The sequence below is a fragment of the Lacerta agilis genome, chromosome 5, assembly GCF_009819535.1.
Source record: "Lacerta agilis isolate rLacAgi1 chromosome 5, rLacAgi1.pri, whole genome shotgun sequence".
Classification (NCBI taxonomy): domain Eukaryota; kingdom Metazoa; phylum Chordata; class Lepidosauria; order Squamata; family Lacertidae; genus Lacerta; species Lacerta agilis.
The window spans coordinates 77,428,250-77,455,727 of record NC_046316.1 but is presented as its reverse complement, the minus strand read 5'-3'; the positions used below and the strand labels follow the sequence as shown (position 1 = coordinate 77,455,727).

General features: G+C 44.0%; 1 long non-coding RNA gene across 1 annotated transcript; it reads right to left on the bottom strand.

The window, feature by feature from the left end:
• Window positions 1-9,322: 9,322 nt before the first annotated feature.
• LOC117046342 lies at window positions 9,323-25,655 on the bottom strand. Its single transcript, XR_004426568.1, has 3 exons — window positions 25,442-25,655; window positions 22,411-22,527; window positions 9,323-10,052 (listed from the first exon to the last, which is right to left on the bottom strand). It is a non-coding gene; the product is annotated as an uncharacterized LOC117046342 (long non-coding RNA).
• Window positions 25,656-27,478: the final 1,823 nt, after the last annotated feature.

Below are 27,478 nucleotides of genomic sequence, written 5' to 3'. Positions count from 1 at the left end.
AGCCTAGACTGTTACCAATCAGTCTGACTAAAAAAAAGGGAATGGCAAGCCAGCAGCTCTAATATATTAGGATTATTATTATTATTTAACTAAATTAAAAGTGGGTATGTTGGGTTCTGGATCTGGAAAAAGTGAAGCCAGTCTACTGGTCTGCTTCAGACTCAGGATGATCATCAGCAAATCTGACTGCATGAGGAATACCAGTTGACTTGTGCTGCTGTATGGACAACGTGGTGCCTTTGCCAAAGGGAAATGCTGGCAGGCCATTTTAGGAGGGGATGCGGGTGGCCCTGTGGTCTAAACCACTGAGCCACTTGGGCTTGCCGATCAGGTCAACAGTTCAAATCCACGTTACGGGGCGAGCTCCCGTTGCTCTGTCCCAGCTTCTGCCAACCTAGCAGTTTGAAAGCACACCAGTGCAAGTAGATAAATAGGTACCACTGTGGTGGGAAGGTAAATGGCGTTTCTGTGCGCTCTGGTTTTTGTCATGGTGTCCCATTGCACCTGAAGCGGTTTATTTTTTATTTTTTTTATTTTTATTTTTATTGATTCATTTTGTTTAACAAAAAAAGGAAACATCCTAATCCAACTGTTATGATATAATATTACTAAATAAAATTTAACATCCCACATTATCTTGTCTATGTCTTCTTATTTGTATCTTGAAAGAAGGAAATAAATAAATAAACAAACCATACATAGATACATGCATGCATACATACATACATACATATACCTACACCCACTTACCTACATATAACAATATCACCTATGTACATAAAATACTTAACTCATATTTCCACAAAAATTTACCGTAATTCCACAGATCTGACTTCCTGTCTAATCCCTTTGCATCTACCTCTCTTAATACCGAATGTAAACCAAACAATGCACCTTCCTTTATATATACATCCTTGATACATTATACATCCATTATTTTCTGACTCTTTATCCTTCCTTTAGCACTCGAAAGCTGGCATGGAAGCAAAGTTATTATTATACTTTTGCACATACTTCGTGTATATATATATCCCATTTTCCCGCAAATTTCTGCTTGGAATTTCCTCTAATATTGTTGGTTAATAGGGCCATTTCAGCGAATTCTTGTAATTTGCTCTGCCATTCTGAAATTTTTGGAGGTTCTTGAGCTTTCCAACCTTTTGCTACCAATATTTGTGCCGCTGCTATTGCATATAAAAATACTTCTTTTGATTTATTTGGAATTTCTTTGTCCACCATACTTAATAGAAATATCTCTGGTTTTTTAATAAAGGATATTCCCATCATCTTTTTTAATTCCTCGTATATCTCCCCCCAGAAGACTTTAATTTTTCGACACCGCCGCCACATATGGATCATATCCCCGTTGTTCGCTCCACATCTCCAGCACACATTTGCCAAGCTTTTATACATTTTTGACAATCTGCTGGGGGTGAGGTACTAGCGATGGGCCATTTTTAGCATGTTCTCTCTTATGTTGTAATTAGCTGTGAATTTTAAAGCACCTGAAGCGGTTTAGTCATGCTGGCCATATGACCTGGAAAGCTGTCTGTGGACAAACGCTGGCTCCCTCGGCTTGTAAAGCAAGATGAGCGCCGCCACACCCCATAGTCATCTTTGACTGGAATTAACCATCCAAGGTTCCTTTACCTTTACCTTTAGGAAGCAAGAGTAGGGCTTGGTCATCTCCTTCTATGTAAGAGGTGGGGAATGTTTTTGGCCTGGCAAGATCAAATCTTTATCTTCCCCCAACCAATCCTGGTGAGCCAACTTGGACATGCCAATTATCTGGTGTGACATGGATGATGGGAGATAAACAAGTGGGTTGCCTTGTCTGCCAACCACAGTTGGTCCTTGGGGATGGGCAGAGGAGATTCTGTCCAAGCAAGATTGAATTCCTTGCACATCAGCTGATGCCTGGGGAGCCCAATCCTGTTTCCCACAAGGTTCGGGCATGCCAGCTAGTTTCTCTTGGGATCTGGCTGGTGTGCTCAAATCAAGCAGGATCAAACTCCCCACATGCATCAGGTGACAAGTGAAGGGTTCAGTCCTGCTTTCTGTAGCCATGCCACTGCCTGCCCCATACCTGATATCACATAGGTGTGGGGCAGGGGACGTGGTTTCCACAAAACAGGCTTGCAGACCAAATGGGGAGAGCCAGACAACAGCTGGCTGAAATAACGTGCTTCCTGGGACGTGCCTTAAATGACCACACAACTGGAGTGCCTTAAGGAACAAATGTGTTTCAGTGACATTCCAGTCCCCTATTAAAGTGTCATCAGCAGGGTGTGACCGAAGGAAATAGTTGGGCAGCCACTCGATTCCAGAGCCAGTAAAACCAGAATGACATCACTTGAGTCCTATAGATTAGCTAATCCATTTAAATGATTTTCCTAATGAGGATATGAAAAGGCTACAAATTGACTAGCTTAAGCTCCTTAAAACCACATTTTCAAATGATGGGGAAGCTGGACTCCAACTCCCAACAGCCCCAGCCATGATGGCCAGTGGTTGGGGTTAGGGGAGTTGTAGTTTCCCACCCCTGATTTAATGTGACATCGATTCTCTCCTTGGCTCCAACCCACAAAGCTCATTAAAGGTAAAGGTAAAGGGACCCCTGACCATTAGGTTCAGTTGTGTCCGACTCTGGGGTTGCGGCGCTCATCTCGCGTTACTGGCCAAGGGAGCCAGCGTACAGTTTCCGGGTCATGTGGCCAGCATGACTAAGCCGCTTCTGGCGAACCAGAGCAGCGCACGGAAACGCCATTTACCTTCCCGCCGGAGCAGTACCTATTTATCTACTTGTACTTTTGACGTGCTTTCGAACTGCTAAGTTGGCAGGAGCTGGGACCGAGCAACGGGAGCTCACCCCGTTGCGGGGATTCCAACCACCGACCTTCTGATCAGCAAGCCCTAGGCCAGGCATCCCCAAACTGTGGCCCTCCAGATGTTTTGGCCTACAACTCCCATCTTCCCTAGCTAACAGGACCAGTGGTCAGGGATGATGGGAATTGTAGTCCAAAACATCTGGTGGGCTGAAGTTTGGGGATGCCTGCCCTAGGCTTTGTGGTTTAACCCACAGCGCCAACTGCAATCCTAACCAGCAGTTCCACAGGAAGAGGACCGCAGGCTCTGGCAAATGCCACACACCTTTGTGCTTTGTTTCATGCAGAGCAATGCCAACTCCGCTTCTACATTTTATTTAGTGGGAAATTATATACCTAGGGCCGGCCCTGCCTCAGGCTGCAAATGCTAAAAGGACAGGGAGTGGGAGAGAGCTTTATGTTACACAGCCTGCTGTGCTCAGTGTGCTGTGCTCAGGTGCTGCCCGCAGGGTGCAGGGGAGGACATTTTCTTCTTGCCACTGTTGAAACAAGATTCAACTGCCAGGCTGGCAAGCTTTTGAGGAGATGCACCCTCTTATCCATCCCCTCAGGGCCCTTCCAGAAACTCATTGTAGAATTTTTGTGATGGTGTTTGGGGCAGTTATATGCAATCCTGCTAGCTGCACCTGCCAGAATTACAATTAATTAATTAAATTTCTATACCACCCTTCGTCCGAGGATCACAGGGCCGATACCGCAGAACCATAGAATTGTAGAGTTGGAAGGGACCACAAGGGTCCTGCAAGGCAGGAATCTTTTGCCTAACATGGGGGCTTGAAAACACAACCCTGAGATTAAGATTCTCATGCTATACTGTCTGAGCTATTCATCTACAAAATAAAACCACAAAAAATACATTAACTGAGTAACTCTTGCCACCCTTTGGGAGGAAGGGCAGAATGCAGTTATGGGTTTGCTGTGGGCAAGGATCTCCTAAAATTCCTGGGTGCCAGGTTCTCCCCATAATTTCTGAAATTAGTAAATGTGGGGAACACATAGCCAGGATACTATCAATACGGGGCCCCCTATTTAATCCTGGTCAGCTTTCCATGTCTGCCTCTGCAAAATGGAGGGGGCGCTGGCAGGGCCGTCCTTCTCATTGGGCTGACTGGCGCCCCCACCCGCTCAGCCAGCCCAGCCGCCCAACGCCGTGCGCTCTTCTCTTTTCCACATCCTTCCTTCCCTCTCTTTCTTTCTTTCTTTCTTTCTTTCTTTCTTTCTTTCTTTCTTTCTTTTTCTCCTTCCTTCCTTCCTGTCTTTCTTCCTCTCCCTCATTCTTATTCTTTCTCTCCCTCTCCTTCCTTCCTTCCTTCCTTCCTTCTTTCTTTCTTTCTTCCTTTCTTTCCTCTCTCCCTCTTTCTTTTTCTTTCCTTCTTTATTCCCTTCCTTCTTTCCTACTTTTCTTTCTCTCCCCTCTTTCCTCCCTCTCTCCCTCCCTCTCCCTCTTTCCTTCCTTCCTCCCCTCCCCTCTCTCCCTCTATCCTCAGATACACAGGGTGCTGCTTTATACTGAAAGCAGACCATCTATCTCAGTGCTCCCTACACTGACTGGCAGCAATGGCTTTCCAGAGTTTCAGGCTGAGGTCTCTGTCCCGCCACCCCTACCTGGGCCCTGGAACTGGAACTGTTAACAAAATTTGCAAAGGAAAAGGCACGTAAAATAAGATTTTGATTTGCTTGAAATTGAAACATTAAAGAGACTTAAATTTCAGCATCACATTTAACATTTTTCAAAGTGATTTCTGTGCTAAAACTGTGTTCTGTTTGAGAAAATAAATCAGAAATTGTTTTATGACTTGTTTTCACAATTTTTTTAAAAAAAACAAATTACCAATTTCAAATTCTTTGCTTTTCATTCTTCCTATAATACATCTGTGTTTGAAATGTAATTGGCCGGGGGGGGGGGGGGCGCCAGAAGGTGATCTCGCCTAGGGCACAAAAAACCCTAGCACTGGCCCTGCCTGCCTCCTAGCCTTGGATTCAGTGAGCCCCTGATCACCAGTATCAGGCTCAAAGCCAGGACCCTGATCCAGCTCCTCAGTCAGAAGCCGAGAAACCTCTGATTTGGTGTCTTGCTCACTGCCGGACTCCCAGGACATGGCAAGGAAGACTGCAGATTCCCCACCTTTGCTTGAAAGGCAGGGAAGCCTCTCATGGCCTGGACCTGCTAATCCTTAATGTAGAATTGTCAGCTTTTTATGGGCAGTAGTGATCCCGGTCATTTAACAACTGTGTGCCAGAAATATATCCAACCAGGTGTTATGGAGATGCTGTGACGGAAAAGCCTTTATCCATTGATCTCTCCCTGTCACTCCGCTTTGAGAGGCATAGAGCTGTCAAGTGTTGGGAAACAAAGAGCTATCTTCTATAAATGGATATTCAAAGAGTCAGAATGCTGGGACAACTTATGCATAATTTCAGACACACCCCTTTGAGCAACATGTTGATTCAACTTCATCTGCATTCTGGTATTATCTGGTATCATCTGCATTCTGGTATTATATTACCCTTGCCAGTCCTGTTCACCTCATGCCTCAACAGGCCTTTGGAGAGAAATAACAAACAAGGCAACACGAGACCCAGAGCAAAAGCAACATATCAGTTCTAGAAAAACTCTATTATACCAATGATATACAATCATTGTATAGCATGGATGGAACAGTATACCTATGAGCACTGTTCCTCGAAATATCTTCCACCATATGAGAAGGGTCGAAAATTTCAGTTACCTATGACTTTGCTGAAGAAGTAACATCGAAACAGTGCACCTTATCCAGAATCACTGTCCAGTCTCCGTCTACTTCAGCCTCACTGGAACATTACATGACCTACTGTTCCATCCATGCTACAGAGACTTTTTCAAACTTTGCTATTCTGCTCGGTTGTATTTGATGCTACAGAGATTTTTTCATACTTTGCCATTTTGCTTGATTGTATTTGCTATTGTATATCATTTCTAGAACTGATATGTTGCTTTCGCTCTGGGTCTCGTGTTGCCTTGTTTGTTGGTTCTCGGTTGAGTTGCAACACAAGGGTTCACTTTGGAGAGAAATGCCTACCCTGCCAAACTCGTGCTTGGCTATCTGTGCTACCCCATCCTAGCAAATATGGGTTTTTCTTTTTGGCATTCAGGCTTGAGGAAGTTCCCTGACAACCTTAAGTTTTTCTTAAGTGAAGAGAACGATCGAACGCTAAACCCGACCCCTAGGCTCCGATCAGATCGCATTCCACCTGCAAGAGATGGTTGGTTATGTCTTCCGTCGATAGACATCCACTGAATTTCCAGCCACACCTTGGGTGATTTCCTTTTCCTGATATGAGATGCAGAAAAACAAGATCTTAGGCGTTGTGTTCTACCATGAGTTGTTTGCTATGGGTGCAGGAACAGATCCAGTATGACAGTGGTTTCTGATCTTTCTGACTTCATGGACCACTTTCTATGTTTTTCTGCTGAAGAACTCCTGTGTACTTGTCATGGGAGCTCTGCACATTATGGAGGTTTCTGCAACCTGGTACCCACCCACCACCCCTGACCATTGGTCCAAGTCACCTGGGTGAAATCAGCTTGAGATCTGGTGCGGTATAGTGGTCAGTGTTGGACTAGGACCTGGGAGACCCTTCCCACAAACACATTTAAGAGGCTGTAGAATATTAATCAGCCAAAGGCATGGTAGAAGAGGAACGTTTTCACCTGTCGCCTAAAAATATATAATGAAGGCACCAGTTACAGGTGGGTAGCCGTGTTGGTCTGCCATAGTCGAAACAAAATAGAAAATTCTTTCCAGTAGCACCTTAGAGACCAACTGAGTTTGTTCTTGGTATGAGCTTTCGTGTGCATGCACGAAAGCTCATACCAAGAACAAACTCAGTTGGTCTCTAAGGTGCTACTGGAAAGAATTTTCTATTTTGAAGGCACCAGGTGAGCCTCCCTGGGGAGAGCATTCCACAAATGGGAAACCACTACAGAAAAATCTCTTTCTTGTGTTGCCACCCTCTGGACCTCATGTGGAGGAGACACACGAAGAAGGGCCTCAGGATGAGTCCAGGATGGTTTATATGGGGAGAGGCGGTCAATTTTTCTGAACTAACCCCCCCCCCCCCAACTTAACATACTTGCTGAAAGAAACATCAGAGCAACACACAGGGCTCACACAGTGGTTGTGTCTGCCATGTAAAGCATAGAGCTGTCCTCAGGCAAAACTGTGTATACTGAAAAGTGCTTAAATCAAGATGGCAAGGATAAGGACTGAGCGGAATCGAAATTTAGACAACCTGAACCAGTAAATCTCTGGTAGCTCCTGAGATATATTAGGAGTTAGTGCATGGAATTGTTGCACATCTTACATCAGTCTTTGGGTGTGCAGTGTTGTTGAAAATCCCACAGAGATCAGATTTGATTTGTTTCAACCTCTGTAGGTTGGATTGCAACACCAAAAGTCCATTGAAATGCTGCGGCATGTGATTGCTTAATTTACTTATGATAAGATGTAAGAATTTAAGCAACATCTTTGTCTATGTGCCCAAGAAGTAGCAATTAGTAAGATGTGAGAATTTAAGCAACAGCTTTGTCTATGTAGAATCACAGAATCGTAGAATCTTAAGAGCTGGAAGGGACCCCAAGGGTTATTTAGTCCAACCCCCTGCAATGCAGGAATCTCAGCTAAAGCATCCATGACAGATGGCCATCCAACCTCTGTTTAAAAATGTCCAAGGAAGAGTCTGTTCCACTGCTGAACAGCTCTTACTGTCAGAATTTTTTTCCAAATGTTTAGTCGAAATCTCCTTTCTTGCAACTTGAAGCCATTGGTTCGAGTACCACCCTCCAGAGCAGGAAAAAACAAGCATGCTCCCTCCTCCATGTGACAGCCCTAAAGATATTTGAAGATGGCTATCAGATCTCCTCTCACTCTCCTCTTTTCCAGGATAACATACCCAGCTCCTGCAAGCGCTCCTCATAAGGCTTAGTTTCCAGACCCTTGATCACCTTAGTTGCCCTCCTCTGCACACGTTCCAGCTTGTCAACATCCTTCTTAAATTGTGGTGCCCAGAATTGGACACAGTATTCCTAGAGTGGTCTGACCAAGGCGGAATAGAGTGGTACTATTACTTCCCTTGCTCTGGACACTATACTTCTATTGATGCAGCCTAGAATACCATTAGCTTTTTTTTGTTGCTGCATGACATTGTTGACTCATGTTCAGCTTGTGCTCCACTAAGACCGCTAGACCCTTTTTGCATGTGCTGCTTGTAAGCCAGGCATCCCCCATCCTATATTTGTGCATCTGGTTCTTCCTGCCTAAGTGCAGAACTTTACATTTATCCCTAATGAAATTAAATTTGTTGGCTTGGGCCCAGTTCTCCAATCTAATGGCTTGACAAGCTTTGGCTGGGTAAATTTATGGCAGACAAGTTTATTGAGGCCTATAAACCAGGAGTGGGTGACTTTTTCTGACCTGTAGGCTAGATTGTTTTGCCCCATCCTTGGTGGGCCTAATTTAACAGTTGGGGGGGGGGCGCCCACCTATCACTCACCCAGCTTCACCATGACACCAGGGGGTGCTTCACTTTGAAACCCTGGTTGTTAGGACTACAGAGTGCAGTGCATGACTCTCTGAATGGCCTTTGCAAACAGCTTTGTGCTGCTCCTCTGCAAATCAGCTTGCGGAGGGCTTTTGAGCAGGTCTGAGGATGTTTAAAGAAGCAGTGTGAAGCTGCTTCCAAGAGCAGTGCTAGAAGAGAAGCAGATTCCATTGAATGGAGACCACTTCCCCCTCCTTGAGTGAGACACACTCCCACCCATCTGTCAGCTGATGAACGGGTGGGAGGGTGCTTTGCTCTAGCAAAGAAACAATTCAGTGGGAGCTCATTTTATGCTTCTGACTGTTCCTTTGAAGCCCTGTCCTTACCCACCCAAAACCTGATGTCTCGTGGTGCAAGTGAGGAGGCCTGGCAGGCCACATTTGGCCCGTGGACCAGTGATTCCCCACCCCTGCTACAGACTGTCCATGTTCAGAGGCAACATGCCACTGAATGCCATTCACTGGCATTCATACCTAGCTTGTGGGTCTCCCAAAGGCATATTTGGGAAGGAAGATGCGGGACTAGATGGACCTTCATTTTGATCCAGCAGTGCTTACTGATAACCTGGAAAATATTGGTCCTGATATTATACACCCAAATCCAAGAAGCGAGTTCCACACTTGCAGATCAACACTGGCACTGTTAGTTGGATCTCTGCCGAACGCGTTGAGTGCATTTGAGACAGGTAGACACAGAGGAAAGCCAGCAAGGAAGGACAGCTCTAACTGCTCACTTCTTTACTACAAGTTTACTCCTCCGAAGTAAGTTCCACTGATTCAATGAGGCTAATTCCAAGCAACCGTGTCCAGGATTACAACCTAAAAATAGCACAACATTCAGGCACAGCACAGACATTGTCCTATCTATTTTCCATGTTTTATTCACATTTTATAGTTTTTCACAGAATAGTGGTACATAATGAATTGGAATAAAATTTGAATGAAAACAAGCATGTTGCGAGATTGAATTCTGGTAAGAAACAATGAACATCAAGGGAAGGAATTACAGCTGAAGAAAATCCCAGGAGCAAACCTCTCTGGATAAGTTAAAAAATAATAATTCTACATGACATTTCACCCACCAATCTGCTTGAGACATGCAGAGACTCTATAGGCGATATAAGGTGAATAAGGATGCAACTATCGTGACTTCCCTGAGGCTTCTTTGCTAGAGTAATAATAATAATAATAATAATAATAATAATAATAATAATAATAATAATGTTGTACTTGTTTTTATAAATCCCAGAATGTCTCTGTAAACACATGGCTTTAAAAAGGGGGGGGGGGACAGTCACTATTGTGCATTGCAAGTTCACATCATGGCTGGAATGGTGCTTTCTGGCTGCAAGCCAAACACATGATAAATGAGCTCCAGAACCAGGCGAATCTGAGGAGGAACAACGGCATAAAAAATGTAGGCCGACCCCATAATGCAAACAAGGAGCAAACTGTGGAAGACCCACCATTCAAAAGGATCCATGAGATAAGCCATCGTGATCAGCTGGTATTGCCAGTAGTACCAGGAGAGAGTGCTGAACTTGCGTTTAATAGCCATCGTCGTCTTAACAGCGTTCAGGTGCCACACCTAAGAGAAAAAAGTGAACAAACAAATGTTTAATGAGAACTCTAGAGGTTTTGAGAGGAGGCACACACACACACACACAATATTTACTGATATAATTTTGAATAAATTATACCCTGCTTTTCAAACACACCTTCAGGTCCCAAAGTGACTTACAAAAGAAAATAAAACAGCACACTATAGTTAAATATATGTATACCAGATAAAAACACAGCTAAAATCCATAAACCTTTTAAAAAAAACTAAATACACATAAGATAATTACAATTCAAATGCAAATAAAACCAGTAAAACTTTCACAATAAAGATTGGTAACCAAACTACAGGTATATGGGGTTGAGAGGGTCAACTAATATTCCTCAGGAAGCCCATGACTTGTTGGTGCCTGTAATACTGCAGCCTAAGCCAGGATGTAATTAAGTTCATCTATTTTATTACATGAAACTGAATATTAATTACCATATTTTTATTTTATGTCTATAGCCTTTCTGCCAAGGCAGCTTATGTAATAAATTAGTTCCCAGTTCGGGTGCCACATTTGAAGTCAGATGTTCACAAAGCACAACGTGTCCAGAGCAGGGCAACCTCAATGGTGAAGAAAACAGGTCTTGTGAAACAGCGACATATCTTTAGTCTGGATAAGATTAAGGGAAGACTGTCTTCAAATGTCCAAAAGGCTGTCACGCAGAACAGGGGCTCTCACATTTTCTACCCCTGGGGCCCACTTGAGAGGCCTATCAGTCACAAAATGGCGGGTGATGGGGCCAGAGCCAATCACAAAATGCCATGGTTGGTTAGGATGCTTGAAGATAGCATAGCTCAGGCTGCTCACTTCCTCCACTTCTGCCTCAGTCTCCTCTTTCCCTTTTGCTCACTCCATCCTCCTCTTCCTGGTACAGCGGTGGCAGCAAGGCAAGAGAGGAGAAAGCCAAACGAAACCCATCTGGGTTCCTGGGAGAGGTTGGTGGGAGACAGCTGCAGACAGCGCAGCCCACCTGAAACAACCCTGAGACCCACTTTGGGCCCCTGTCTACAGTACGGGAAACACTGACATGGAAGATGGAGCAAACTTGTTCTCGGTTGCTCCAGAATGAATGGGAGGGCAGTTCAAAGAAACATATTCCAGTTTAACAATAGAGGAAACCTGCTAACAGGACAACCTGTTTCACAGAGGAGCAAGTGGTCTCTCCTTCAGTGGAGCTATTTCAGCAGAAGCAACCTCTCAGACATGCACAAAAATTCCTACACCGAGTAGGACTTTGGACTGGCAGAGCTCCAAGGCTCCTTCTAACTCAAAATGTGCCATTATTCTAGGTGAATAAAATACTTCTCTATGTTAATCGGCCAGTTCCTGGCTTTGTTTGATTGAATCATCTGCCTTTACCTACTCCTTGCATAGTAATGCCATACTTCAACTTCTTCCCCAATGATTCATGGCATAAACACCCCTGCAATGGGAGCATGGAAATGCCTGATAAACTATGGCTTAGTGTGTTGTGTGAACCAAATCAGTATAAGTCTGCTTCCTATGTTCCCACACTATTGGGTACAAGCCAAAGTGCATCCAGGGTTGTGACTATATTGTTGTGAGTTTCAGAAGTTTGGATCGCAGAAAGTTAAGAGGGTAAAAAAGACTGCAGACATTGCGTAACGGGAATGGCAAAGCTTCCAGACATATCGTCTGCCAGGGAAATTGTTCTGGTGCCCAGAACAGGACACTGGTGTGGTCTGCCACTCCATTCTGCCTTGATCAGACCACACCTGGAATTCTGGGTCCAGTTCTGGGTCCCACAAACTGAGAGGAAATATGATAGCCACCTTCAAATACAGTGGTGCCCCGCTAGACGAAAATAATTCGTCCTGCGAAAATTTTCGTCTAGCGGGTTTTTCGTCTAGCGAAGCGGCAATGCAAGCTGCGCTTTCGCTAGACGAAAAAAAAAGACAAAAAATTTTCGTCTTGCGAGGCAGCCCCATAGACTTTTTCGTCTTGCGGGGCTGTCTTCCGCTAGACGAATGCCTTCGTCTAGCGAATTTTTCGTCTAGCGAGGCATTCGTCTAGCGGGGCACCACTGTATCTAAAGGGCTGTCACATTAAAGATGGAGCAAGTTTCATCTTCCAGAGGGTTCGAGTCTGGAGGGTAGGCCTTGAACCAATGGCTTCAAGTTACCTGGGAAAAGATTTATAATGAAATGAAAAAAGTGTTGAAAAACACATTTAAAAAGAAACCAGAAGCCTTTTTACTGGGCATCCTAGGCCAAGAAATACCTAAATATGACAGAACTTTATTCATGTATGCCACTACAGCAGCTAGAATTTTGATAGCTAAAAACTGGAAGACAGAAGAAATTCCAACGATTGAAGAATGGCAGATGAAAATGATGGATTATATGGAGCTCACTGAGATGACCGGGAAACTTCGTGACCTGAGGGATGACGCGGTGGAAGAAGAGTGGAAGAAATATAAATTGTATCTTAAAAATTATTGTATGATTGAAAGTTAGATATAATTTGGTAGAAAAGCTAGATTGCAGATTTAGAGCTAGGTTAAGTGTTTAGAAGAGGTGGCAAGAATACACAGAGGAATTATACCACAAAGATATGGAGGTTTCACACACCCCAGGTAGTGTGGTTGCTGACCTTGAGCCAGACATCCTGGAGAGTGAAGTCAAATGGGCCTTAGAAAGCCTTGTTAACAACAAGGCCAGTGGAAGTGATGATATCCCAGCTGAACTATTTAAAATTTTAAAAGATGATGCTGTTAAGGTGCTACACTCAATATGCCAGCAGGTTTGGAAAACTCAGCAGTTGCCAGAGGATTGGAGAAGATCAGTCTACATCCCAATCCCAAAGAAGGGCAGTGCCAAAGAATGCTCCAACTACCGCACAATTGCATTCATTTCACACGCTAGCAAGGTTATGCTTAAAATTCTACAAGGCAGGCTTAAGCAGTATGTGGACCGAGAACTCCCAGAAGTGCAAGCTAGATTTCGAAGGTGCCAAGGAACCAGAGACCAAATTGCAAACATGCGCTGGATTATGGAGAAAGCTAGAGAGTTCCAGAAAAACATTTACTTCTGCTTCATTGACTACGCAAAAGCATTTGACTGTGTCGACCACAGCAAACTATGGCAAGTTCTTAAAGAAATGGGAGTGCCTGATCACCTCATCTGTCTCCTGAGAAATCTCTTTGTGGGACAAGAAGCTACAGTTAGAACTGGATATGGAATAACTGACTGGTTCAAAATTGGGATTTGAGGCTATCCAGGCATTAAAATCACCTCCAATAATAGATGGAACATTTGGAAACTTGAGATAACCGGAGAGTAAAAATTCTTCTAGGGATTCCCATCTAGAAGTGAGTTCAGCAATTAACCCTCCTGGAGGGAAATAGACATTTGTAATCAATAAGGAAAACTTTTCTCCAGAGATCAGCCCAGTAAGGGCATAAGGCGGTAAGGCATACACAAGGGAGAGTTTCGCCCGTAGTTTAAGGGAAATGCTGATTATAAGGCCTCCTTTAGGACGGCCACCATTCGGTGAAGGGCTGGCAGGTAGAAATATAAGCTCGAAACCATTTATCACAATTTCTTCCTCCACCCAGGTTTCTTGTAGTAAAATGATAGGAAAAGAATTAATATATTTTTGGAATTCTGGGTCTGATATTTAACTTTTCCATCCCGCAATGTTCCAACTTAATATTGAAGGCTGAGAATTCCTAGCTCTTTCAGTTAACTGTCATTTGGAAGGTTGGCTCAAATTTAATACGGAAAGGGGTAGAGCAGCAAAAAAATCAGTTATTTTCCTCTGATGAAAGACCCCCCGCAGAGGCTATATAGGAGGATTTGCAAAATTGTCTGGCTGTTGATCCTGGCCGCTTGTTCTGCTAGGGGTGGATCCTCAGGCCGCCTTTTCCAAAAAAGTTTGGTGGACCGACATGTGCAACCCAACTAGCTCGGCAGGTGTTTGTCCTCTCTGGGGCCTGCTACTGGTCTTTTGGACTACTTGATTTATATGACCTGTTGGATCTTAAGTCAATTCTGTCTCTGGTCTTGCTGTTAAGTCCGTAATTCTCTGCAACAAAGAATAAGACTGGAAGAGTGGACTATTTGGGAGAGTTGGCAAAGACATCTGTAAAGGCATCCTCCGGGAGTTGGAACAAGTTGCATCCGGTGCATTAGGAAGTTCAAGGACCGGGATAGAAGGATGTGTGGGTAGTGAGTTAGTAGGAGAAGAAAAAACATTGATGGATCAGGGAGGGTTGATAAGGTCTGATTGACCAAGGTCGGACCTACCTCTTCTCTTGGTTGGTCAGTGCTATATGAAGGTTCCAGGTCCGGCATTGATGAATGGGTGGAAAGGGATTTGTCCAGCTGTGGTATGTCATGAGCGCCTTCTTCTGGTATATTTGTCAAGGGCGGATCATGTAGATCTATTAAAAGTAAGGAGGGTTGTTCTACTTGAGGGGAGGGGCCGGTGATTACTTCTTGGGGTTGTTCCTTGTCCTCCAATGCCGACGTACATTTGGGATGTTATTTCAAGTTCCATATGATCTGGTTCCTCTGGGATATAATGTTCACTATTTGAGGACGGTCTGCTGCTGAGCTTCCTAATAAGCTGGAATTTAAGTGAGTCCAGCCTGTTGATAATTTCTTTTTGTTCCGCCGCTGGTAAATCAGCAAAGGAGGCAATAAGTTCAATTTCTTCCGGAGGAGTCAGGCCAATTTCCAAATGGTCACTGTTCTTTATTTGGGGGGTGGAGGCCACATAGCTCTGCTCCTGTAGCAGAACACCCGGTCCATCATCCATTGGTGTTTCAGGGTTGGATGGTTTTGAGATCTCTTTAGTTATTTCCTTCAACACTAGAGGTTTAAGCGTAGAGTCTATAAAGACTCTTGTTGGTGTTATCCCACGACGTGACAAAAATATTTTCCTTCGTATTATGATAGAGGGAATTCTTGTAGATTGAAACGCAAGAAGCACTCTCTGGGATCTGTGGTGGTGGGCAAGGGGGAAGACCGCACAAAGGTCAATTTGTGATACCTCGATGTTTAAAAGCACCATCAGGAGCTCCTTGGCTCCACCCAGAGTTTGCCATCTTGCATCCCCATTTTGAATAGTTAGGCCAACTTTTCTTGCTTGGAGAATCAAGGATTGATGGCCTACTTGAAGGTTAGGGTTGTATTTAAATTTGTCAGAATGTTTGTTATTTAAGGGCAAACACCTCATCCACATTCTCTCGCCTTTCTCACCTGGTGACTTGACACAGGCTGACGACAGTGGAGTAGTAACTAGCTTTTGTTGTAAACTATGCAACTGGGAGGAGAGATCATCAATTCTTTTGAATATACAATGCAGGGTATTGATTATTAGATGTAACTGTTCAAATGTCATATGATTAGCCGTGCCAAGGTCCGATTCCTCCTTCTGAGGAGGGCCGTCTCTATTACTGTTGGTCACGACGCTTGTTATCTGAGGCATAATTAGCTCTTCATCTTTAAGTTCTGGTACGCGATCAATCAAGGGATTGAAGCGTTTCTGAGTTTCTACCATATAGGTACATTCCAATAAGTTACTCCCTTCTTTAAAGTGGCATGAATCAGCCCTTGTTTGTTTAGATTTCGGGAGGGAGGAGGGCAGTGTCTCCTCAAGGTCTCTAGGACGTTTCCCATATCCCATAATTTGGATTTACAAAAGGGAAGGTCTGAGTAGCATACAGCTTTCGTGCCTTAAAATGCCTTAAGGTATTGGGTGATTCAGCGTTTTCTCTTCCGAAGTCAGGGATGTTGTTTTGGCCTTATTCCAAAAGCCCCAGGGCTGCAAATCATCACAACCCAACCTATGTTACTTCTGGGGGCACCTGACTTGCTTCCAATAACTTTCAAAAGGTTTTGGAGGGGGCCCAAACGCAGAAGGCAACTCCCTATGTCCTCACCGTGACCTTGTCAGGCTAGGAGTTTGTCTTTTATCCCAAGAGTTTATCTTGGTCTCGTTATTTCCTTTAGGGAATTCTACTCACTCAGCTGTAGTAGAAGCTCGCTGCAGGTTTTCTTCTACTATCACTTTTCCTTTTTGGTTAAAAACAGTAATAAAACACTGATGAAAATACTGCAATACAGATGCGGAGCTCCAGCCGTGCTTCCACTACCGATGCCATCTTAGCTCCTCTAGTACTTTGGCACAGGAATTCTTACAATCCAGGTTAGCACTAACATGAGTTTGGCCAAACTGCAAGAGGCAGTGAAGGATAGGCGTGCCTGGCGTGCTCTGGTCCATGGGGTCACGAAGAGTCGGACACGACTGAACAACAACAACAAAATAAGTGTTTAGGAAGTGTGAGAGAATGAGTAAAGACATTAGAGAAGATAAAGGACTTTGTATATAAAAATAAGATTTATTTTTTTAAGAGGCAAAGAAATTACTAAAGATGATTGACAAGGAATGCAGGAAGGGGAGATGAGCGGAAGCCAAGAGACAATGTAAAGGAAAGAAGTTATTGGTAGTAATAAGTTTTTCTTTTTCTTTTTTGTTTTTTTATTGTAGGTTTGTTTTTTCTATGGTTGTATTGTTTTTGTATTTGTTTGTCTTTGTAGATTGTTGTATTTTATAAAATTTAATAAATATTGAAATATACTCGCAGTCAAGCGTGAATTTCATGCTCTTTATTCAGCTCATAGTAGTGAGGAATGCAGTTCCCCCAAAACGTTTGCTTTATATACACTATTTACACAATGGGCCCCACGTGATTGGCTAATTCCGGGATACTCCTGTATGCCAATCGGGTTGCGGATTCACTTCTACCTGGAGCTGGATTGGGTGGCTCCTGCGGACCAATCAGACTGCTGCAATCTCAATCCTATTGTTCTAGGACCAATCAGACTGCTGCAATCTCAATCCTATTGTTCTAGGACCAATCAGGCTGCTGCATTTTGGATCCCATTCAACTCAGTACATAACAAATATATTTTGGGGGGGGGGATGGCTTCAAGATACAAGAAAGGAAATTCTGATTAAACATCATGAGGAACCTTCTGACAGTAAGCTGTTCGACAGTGAAACAGACTCCCTCTAGAGGTTGTGGACCCTCCTTCCTTGGAGGTTTTTAAGCGGAGGTTGGGTGGCCAATTGTCATGATCTAATTGAGTTTCCTGCATTGCATGGGGTAGGACAAGATGGCCCTAGGGGTCCTTTCTAACTCCACAATTCTATGATTCTATGAAATGTAATCCTAAAAGGCTAGGAGATTGGTGGGGAAGATGATTCACCCCTATTCTTCCCCGCTGCCTCCAGCTAGAGAGAAGGGGCAAGCTAGGGTGGAAATCAATAGAAACATCTTGAGAAGCAGACTGCAGCGACAGGTTTTAAGAGAGATCCAGAGAGAGGGCAAGCTCCAGGAAGTGCCTTTTTGTACTGAGGGGAGCTGCCTCACTCTGGGGATCTGGTGTGGGGCAGTGGCTTAGTCAGCCTGCTGCAAGTGTTAAACTGTGTCTCCACCTAGGCTCAGCCTGTACAATTGTAAATAAACGTAAACATAACAAAACACCACAAGCCTCCACTAATTTCTTTCCAAAGGAAACCCAACTCAGGCAAGTGCCACGACCATGGAATTTCTCACCCCTCCAAGAAATGGAGTAAGCATGACCATGTGATGCTTCTGTAAAGGGCATGGGAAGTTTGTTTCTGGGGCATGTCTTGCGCTAAAAATGCTTCACCTGTAAAAAGCCCCAAAGGCCAGAGATACCAAGGTTACTTCTGCAACAGGGTGTGCCAGGAACATCTCATGAATTTTAAGTTGCATCTTAGAACAGGTTTACACTCATCAGCTGGGCACTGCATGAATAAGCCAATATGCAAGACGGCCCAATTTTTAATTTCCCCATTAAAATTATGTAAATAATGACAAATTAGCTGTGTGCATGCTAGGGCCTATACATCAGTTTCCTGGCTTACACAATGCTTTATGCATGTGATTGGGAGGATCATGATTGACCATTCTCCCCACTCAGAAACAATTATCCTTGTCCAGGGGCCCATCCCATCGCAAGCTCAGGCTGCGCACACACTCCCATTTACTCTGTGTCCAGTGTGCTCCCACAAATGCCTTGAGAAGTGGTATGCATAAGATGCTAGCCACAATGCATTATCAAGTGTCAGGGACTGGGCAGAGGAGGAATGGTGGAGACCGCATCCCCAGCCTGACCTGTCCAGAGAAGAAGAAGACATTTTGGAGTTACAACAGGGGTTTGAGGGAGATCACAGTTCAGAGGCAGATGAGGGGGAAAGCTGGGAAATAATGGGAGGAGGAGGAAGAAGAATAAGCACCAGAGGGGTGACAGCTGACGGAGACAGTGTCTTTAGAAAGCATTCCAGACCCCCCCCCTCCCAGAACCCGATGAGCATTAAAAGTAGGAGAGAAAAGAGCTCAAATGCAGAGGGCGTATAGCAGCAACCGCAGTGATGGTGCACGAGAGAGGGAGGGGTGGAGACTCATTCAGGACAACGCCATTATTCCAAGAGGCTGCATTTCCAAGCCTCTCTCCGTGAATATTGAATAAAAAAGCAGTTGGTAAAGACATTTCCTTGTCTTATATGTTCCTGGCAACCTGCCATTGGGGTTGGATCCTCTGCCACATGACATCTAGCCTATAATTTCTCTCAAACCAACTTCAACCCAAATTGAGAAAGGGAATCAGACCCTCCAAGTTTCCCGATTTTCCAGGGCCAGTCCCAGATTTACAGAAGCCATCCCAGTTTCTGATTTGATCCTGGAATGTCCCACATTTCTTTAGGACATTCCTATTTTCATCGAATAAATATTGGAGGGTGTGGAAGAATGTCCCTATTTTCATCGGAGAAATGTCAGAGGGTATGAATAGGATGTCCCCATTTTCATCGGAGAAATGCTGGAGGCTATGCTAGCTGTGTTTTAAGCTGGTAATATGTACACAGCCTTAAACTGATTTAACGATTAATTCCTATTCCCAGGGTACTCTAGAAACTGCAGTTAACAAACTACATTTCCCAAGATTCTTTTTTTGGAGGGGGGGGGAGAACCGTGTCTGTTAAAGTGGTAAAAAAAAGGAGAGAAAATGTATATCATGTGTGAGGCAGATGGGTACAAAGAGGCTTGTGGACACAGAGGTTCAGAAAGTGCTGCATCAAACACATAATGCAAGAACGTGGAAGCAGGGGCGTTTCTAGCCCCTTGGCTGCCCGGGGCGGGAAGCCAAGAGGCACCCCTGGGGATGGGGCATCACGAGCAGCCGCGGCACGAAGGGGTACCAGGCGGCGGATTCGGGAGTCTCTGCAGCCCGCCCCTCTCCATGCCCCGGCTCCGCAAGCCAGCCAGCGGCGGAGCTCGGCATACAAGCAAGGGGCGGGCCAGCGAGGAGGGGGTGGCACCTGCAGCTCCACCCCGGCAGAGCCGAAAATAGCCTTTAAATTTTTTAAAAAACTTTTTTTAAAAAAAGAAGCCCAGGGGGCAGGGCCACCGCCCGAAGTGTCACCCCCAGCAGGGCGCTGCCCGGGGCGGCCCCCGCCCCCTTGCTACGTCCCTGCATGGAACAAAAAGAGGCTTCCGCTCAACACTCTCAGAAGGAGATTCAAAGATCTAGTAGGCAAGCCCAGTGTCGTGAGAGTGACACCTTGTGGTCATTGAAGAGAAATAAGGCCATTTCCAGCTAAGCAAAGTTTGGGCAATCCAATAGGCAGCCTGTGTTAAGCTTTCCATAAACTACCTTGCTAGATAGTGATCTAAAATAGAGTTTCCTAGTAGAAAGCCAATTTTTAAATAATTGCATGCTGATTATTGACTGATAAGGTATGAAAAATGTCTGTCTCCCACTTTCTTCCTCACAAGAACATGAAGAATGACATGCCAAAGGTGCACGGAGTCCTTCCATATATCTGTGGTTATTCAGATATTGCACATTTGAAGTACTAAAAATTAGGTTCTGGGATTAAAACTTGGTCAGATCTACCTCAAATTAAGCCAGGTTCCAGAGAAAGCGACTTCATAGATAGGAACCCTATTAACACCGTGAAAAGCATTCTTGTTCAAAACACTTAGGGCAGAGTGAGATCACATCCAATGTTTGTTGACTCACACACTGATCAGAACAAAGTAAGTCCTGCTCATTATTTTCAGGTCCATGAGGATTATTACTATTATTATTTATTGGGTTTACATACCGCCCCATACCCAGAGGTCTCAGAGCGGTTCACAGAAAAGATCACAACATAAATAATCAGAATAAAAACAACAACCCAATAACACCCCCCCCCCCCAAAAAAGAGCCACATTTTAAAAGGTTATAGGATGTCAACAGATCAACCAAAGGCCTGGTTAAAAAGTTTTTGCCTGGTGCCTAAAGGTGTGTAATGAAGGCGCCAGACAAACTTCCCTGGGGAGAGCATTCCACAGACGGGAAGCCACTGCAGAGAAGGCCTGTTCTCATGTTGCCACCCTCCAGACCTCTCGAGGAGGAGGCACAAGAAGGAGGGTCTCAGAAGATGATCTCAGGGTCCGGGTAGGTTCAGGTGGAAAGAGGTGGTCCTTGAGGTATTGTGGTCCTGTGCCATTGAAGGCTTTATAGGATTAAGTGGTTATGATAAACTTGCTTCAGTTTTGAGTTTGGGGCTGTATTTAATAAATTTGTACACTGCCCTTCAAGTAGATCTCAGGGTGGTTCACAATATAACCTGTAGAGGTATGACTTTCTCATGAGGAGGCTTGCTGGGGTTTTAAAAAAATTATTCATCCAATTATTCATCTAATTTGGGGCTAAAGGGGGAGACTTCCAGTTCAGATTGGGAGAAGATCACATGGGATGGTGATTCTCTCCCCCCCCCCCATCTTTCTGAAACCTGGTGCCTTTCCTAAGTTTTGAACTTCAGCCTCAAACATTGCAGTCCAAAACACCTGAAGAGCAACAGGTTGGAAAAAGCTGGCTTGGAATGCAGTTGTAATACAGCGGTACCTCTAGTTGCGGACTTAATCTGTTTCGTAACAAGAGCAGAACGCAACACCAGGTATGACTGTATAAAACAAGGTTGAAATAACGAGCAGGAAGAGTAAGAACAGTCTCTAGAGGGCACCAAAGACCAAGCTGCAACACAGAGAAGACTCAAGTCCTGTTCAGAATTGGACAGGGCAGAGGGGCCTCCAATCACACAGCCACTGGCTAGCCTTCCTGACCATAGCTGTTAACTTTCCCCTTTTTTAGGGGAAATTCTCTTATTCCGAATAGGATTCCTTGCAAGAAAAGGGAAAAGTTGACAGCTATGTTCCTGACCCTTACTACATCTGATATCCAGGGGTGGTATTCATCTACGTTTTATACAGAGTAGACCCATTGAAATTACCGGTAATGAATGTAACTTACATCATGTTCATCTGCTCTGAGTAAAACTTAATGGAATAGCACCCCATGTGCTGGATGGCATATAAGCATAGTGGACTCTCAGCGTAATAGCCAAAACCACATAAGATCAAAACAACGCTGTAAAAACCGTAAAAAGCACATATCACACTCTCTCAAGACCGCTGTTGATTCTCTCTGCACCTCTGAATGCTCTCCCAGGGTGAGTGCAGTGGTGGGTGGGATTGACAAAGGTTTTCCCCCACTCTCCCACCCCCTTTTAATTAAAAAAAAAACTTTTTCGGCCAAGCACACAAATCTGCGGCTGCACAAGTCTAATGCACATAAGTTGCGAGTTGATTGTACATACATACAACCATAGACTCCGAATGCACGCAGGCTCCAACAACACATAGACATCTATGCACAAAGGCCGCTTTGCGCACATGCTGAATATGTGGATGTCACAGTTAAGGAAGAACTATGATTACCCACATCTATGCACACACATAAACACAGCAATAGCAGCTGCCAACAACTTCAGAGCTGCTCTCTCTCTCCTTGTCACCTTAAAGTGATAATGTGCTTTAAAAAAAAAATCCCAGAGAAAACATAAGAGTATTTTATGTTTTTGTAGAGGGAAAAACATTAGTTCTTGGAGTTTGTATGTTTGGGTTGCTCCCAAAGTCTGGGGAACTGGAAACAAATGTTAGTTTATCAGAATGAAAAAATGAGGGGAAGTGCAGAGGAGACAAAAGAGAGAGAGATTTCATCAGTCCTCTGGGCATATCTACACCGAAGACATGTCCTTTTTATAGCAACGTCACAGCTTCTCCCAGAGAATCGTGGGAATGATATTTTGGTGAGAATACTGTCTCTGTTTGAGATCCCTAGCTGTCAGTTCCCAAAGTTTCCTAGAGAGGGAAAGTATGTTAAATCATTTTAAGTCTGTGGTGTGGGTGTGATTACTCTCAGCATTAATGGAAATGAATGCAAAAACTACCTGCTCCTTCCTTACGATTTGCTAAAATTTCTCAGCAACTTTCTCCTCTTCTCAGTAGTAACCAACCAGTGATCTGGTCCTCATCTCTTTCTGCCCATTCAGAGAACTCTAGCAACTCTAGAAAGCAGAAGAAATTTGTCCAAATTCAATGATATTTGGAACATATTTATCAAAACCATAGTGGCCCATGAAACTACCGTATACATGAGGGAAATACAGTGGTACCTCGGTTTAAGAACAGTCCGGTTTAAGAACAATTTGGTTTACAAACTCCACAAACCAGAAATAGTGTCTTGGTTTGAAAACATTACCTCGGTCCAAGAATGGAATCCGAAAAGTGGAAGGGCACCGGAGGCGGGAGGCCTCATTGGGGAAAGCGCGCCTCAGTTTAAGAACGGTTTTGGTTTAAGAACAGACTTCTGGAATGGATTAAGTTTGTAAACTGAGGTACCACTCTAATAAGTTTATCTATTTACACATATGCTATTTGGTTCTGTAACCTTAATTATATTTTAGTGTTATTTTTTGTTATTATTATTATTGATGTTTTCCCCTGCTTTTTAATGCATTTCTATGTAATCCCCTCCTTTTTTCTCTTTTCTTTTTCTTCTGAATTACTTTAATTCTCTGTAACACTCTCTGCAAAATAGAAATAAATAAATTAAATTAGAAAGCAGAAGAAATGGCACTGTGGAATGGATATAGAAAGCAGATTCCAGTATATGGGAAACAGTGAAGGTGATTAGATCCAAAGGAGGACAGGGCTCCTTTTCCATTAACAGTCTGGGAGGAGCATACATAACACTTTACTGGGGCTAAGGGGAGTGCAGGGACTGAGTCAAGGCTGGCTGTCCCATTACCACAAGGAAAAAGTGAGACTAAATTGTAAATTATGCTTAAGAGTGTCTGTCCAAATTTATTAATCTTCTATTTATCTTTGGTTCCCTGAACTTTTAAGATTTGCTGTAGTCAATCTGCTGGAACAGAACAAGCAGTGCTATTTTTTCCTAGAAAAAGAGGTGCCAGAACTCACCACGAATGCTCCAACTACCGCACAATTGCACTCATTTCACACACTAGCAAGGTTATGCTCAAAATTCTACAAGGCAGGCTTAAGCAGTATGTGGACCGAGAACTCCCAGAAGTACAAGCTGGATTTCGAAGGGGCAGAGGAACCAGACCAAATTGCAAACATGCGCTGGATTATGGAGAAAGCTAGAGAGTTCCAGAAAAACATCTACTTCTGCTTCATTGACTACGCAAAAGCATTTGACTGTGTCGACCACAGCAAACTATGGCAAGTTCTTAAAGAAATGGGAGTGCCGGATCACCTCATTTGTCTCCTGAGAAATCTCTATGTGGGACAAGAAGCTACAGTTAGAACTGGATATGGAACAACTGATTGGTTCAAAATTGGGAAAGGAGTACGACAAGGCTGTATATTGTCTCCCTGCTTATTTAACTTATATGCAGAATTCATCATGCGAAAGGCTGGACTGGATGAATCCCCAACCGGAATTAAGATTGCCGGAAAAAATATCAACAACCTCAGATATGCTGATGATACTACCTTGATGGCAGAAAGTGAGGAGGAATTAAAGAACCTTTTAATGAGGGTGAAAGAGGAGAGCGCAAAATATGGTCTGAAGCTCAACATCAAAAAAACTAAGATCATGGCCACTGGTCCCATCACATCCTGGAAAATAGAAGGGGAAGAAATGGAGGCAGTGAGAGATTTCACTTTCTTGGGTTCCATGATCACTGCAGATGGTGACAGCAGTCACGAAATTAGAAGACGCCTGCTTCTTGGGAGAAAAGCAATGACAAACCTAGATAGCATCTTAAAAAGCAAAGACATCACCTTGCCGACAAAGATCCGTATAGTTAAAGCTATGGTTTTCCCAGTAGTAATGTACGGAAGTGAGAGCTGGACCATAAAGAAGGCTGATCGCCGAAGAATTGATGCTTTTGAATTATGGTGCTGGAGGAGACTCTTGAGAGTCCCATGGACTGCAAGAAGATCAAACCTATCCATTCTCAAAGAAATCAGCCCTGAGTGCTCACTGGAAGGACAGATCCTGAAGTTGAGGCTCCAGTACTTTGGCCACCTCATGAGAAGAGAAGACTCCCTAGAAAAGACCCTGATGTTGGGAAAGATGGAGGGCACAAGGAGAAGGGGACGATAGAGGATGAGATGGTTGGACAGTGTTCTCGAAGCTACTAACATGAGTTTGGCCAAACTGCGAGAGGCAGTGAAGGATAGGCGTGCCTGGCATGCTTTGGTCCATGGGGTCACGAAGAGTCGGACACGACTGAACGACTGAACAACAACAACAACAACAACAAAAATAATAATAATGCCTTAGACCTCACTCACCTGTTTTCAAGAGAACTAAGAAATACTATTTGTTTCTTCTTGTGTGTGTGTGTGTGTGTGTGTGTGTGTGTTATCTTACTCTGTGCACTTGTAATTTTGCACTTTTTATTTTTCAACAAAGAAACTACAGTATCTATCATTTCCAAGAGAACCAGAGGGTGCTTGGGAAGCAAACTATATGGCCCTAGAGGAGGGTGCGTGCCTCAAAACCAGGGCTCAATCGGGCGCACGTGTCTCGAACCCGGCAATCTGGGCCTACGTTTATTTAAAATGTCGAGGAAATAAACAACTATCTGACTTTTAGAAGACATCTGAAGGCAGTGCTTTTTAAAAATAAAACAAAACGTTTAGGGGTACTCTCATTTTGACTCAAGAAAATCACCATTTTATGGTTCAAATCGGGAGGGGGGAATACAGTAAATGGATAAAAGTACAAAGATTCACAAAATGTCCCCCCCCCAGGAAAAAAAGCACTGTCTGAAGGCAACCCTGTTTAGGGAAGTTTTTAATGTTTGAGGTTTCATTGTGTTCTTAATATTCTGTTGGGAGCCGCCGAGAGTGGCTGGGGTATAAATAAATTATTATTATTATTATTATTATTATTGGGTTCAGGCATGACCCACCACCAGTAACCATGGCCCTCTCCCTCCTTACCTGGCACCCTGAGCTCAGGGGTTCAAAGGTGCCTCATAGGTTGCAGTGCCAGCCTTCCTGGTTCCCAAAAGCTGCTCTCAGCACACTGGGCCTTATTCAGCCCAGGCCTCAGAACAGCTTGGCTTCGATTGGACAGCCCTGCCTAGATGGCAGCCTATGAGCTTGACCCGCTGAGGCAGGCCTGGCACTCTAGGACTTGTCGTCTGTGGCCCTTTTATTCTTGAGAACTACATGTCCCAGAGTTCCCTAGTTCTACAAGCTTTACCTCTGAGCACAGTGCGGGAAGAGCTAGCTGCATGTGGGAGGTTGGCAGTGCCGGATGTACGTATAAGCTAAACAATCTATAGCTTAGGGCCCCACTTTCTTGGCCCCCCCCAAAAAAATTACACTATTAATATACTTAAGTTCATCAATTACTTTGATAAAATACATATTTTGTTATGTGCAAATGGCTTTAGATACCTATTAGGTCCATAAATTACCATATAGCATATATTCAACACAAAAAACAATGACAATCTGTTGTTGACAAAGGGCAGCTGGACATATAAAGGGCCCCATTACCTTCAGTAGCTAAGGGCCTCATCAAACCTAAATCCGGCCCTGGAGGTTGGGCATGGGGGACTTAATTTTTTTGCAAGTTTCTTCAGTGAGGAGCCTTAAATTTATGTTTTTCTGGTGGGAGGAATTCAAATCTGTTGTGTGTGTGTGTGTGTGTGTGTGAGAGAGAGAGATCTGAGTGTGATCTGACAGCTCGGGATGTCTACAATGGATGAAGAACCACATCCACTACTTTGAGGAAACCAAAGGGTTTTGAATTTTAGCTTCTGATAAGGACTGGTCATGCTAAAGAAGAGGGAGAGGGAGAAGGAGGAGAAATAACATACCGGTATAATATAACTGCAAGTACTTGGCAATCCCTTTTTTTAATTATTTCTATGTGCAATTTTGCACACGTTTTACTTACCAAGCAAAACTAAATTATACTCATTTACCCCAAATATCTCTTGAATTCCCAGGGCACGTTGCAACTTTTGAGCACCCCTAATTTGGGGGATTTGAAAGTTGGAAGATCCAATACGTCCTAGTGTGGGAGTAGACAAGCAGCAAGAGGATAATGAGGGACAATGAGTTCGCTGGGGCAGCTGAGAGCCAATGCTTAGGCTGGAAGGTGCAGGCCTCAGAACATAGGGAGTGTATAGGGAAGTTTTTAATGTTTGATGTTTTACCGCGTTTGATGTTTTAATTTGTTGGAAGCAGCCCAGAGTGACTGGCGGCAACCCAGTCAGATGGGTGGCATATAAATAAGGAAGTATTATTATTATTATTAAAAGGGTGAATTGTGTGGAAAGCAGGAATGGGGGGAGCTTGTTGCCTCCAGCTGCTGTTGGAAGTTCAGCTGCATACTTGAAAACTACTTTATACAGTTAAGATGCTTGGGCCCACCTAGGCTCAGTCCTGTCTCATATCCTCCAGCACATTGAAGACAAAAATGGGGGCACCATCTTTCTCCCCCCCCAAAAGCACTTTTTCTGAACACAGTGCCAAAAAATACGTGTTTTGAGGTGCCACATGAGATCACAGCCCCCCAAAAGCACTTTTCCAGGGAGGAAATTGTGCAAGATCACACCTAAAATGGTTGCCGTCTTCTTGCAAGAAAAAAAACAACAGGATGTCCCAGGTTTCTCCAGGACACTTGTGGAACATGATGTCTAAACTGACTGGCAGTGGTTCTCCCCAGGATTTCCTGCTCAAGTTCTCCCCCTGCCCCGCTCCCAATGAACAATGCTAGGTATTGAACTTGGGACCTTCTGAATCTAAAGCAGTGGTTCTGCAACTGATCTGCAACCCTTCCCCAAACAACTGGCTGTTTTGTGGGAAAATAATTACAGTACTACTGAAGTGTCAGAGCACAGGTTTTCAATTCAGGTCCCAACCTTACTGATGTCTGAGCCAACCTGAGTCTGGTCGGTACATGGACAGATGACTGCCTGAGACCCACATGTACACCGTCTCAGATTCCATGGAGGAAGAAAG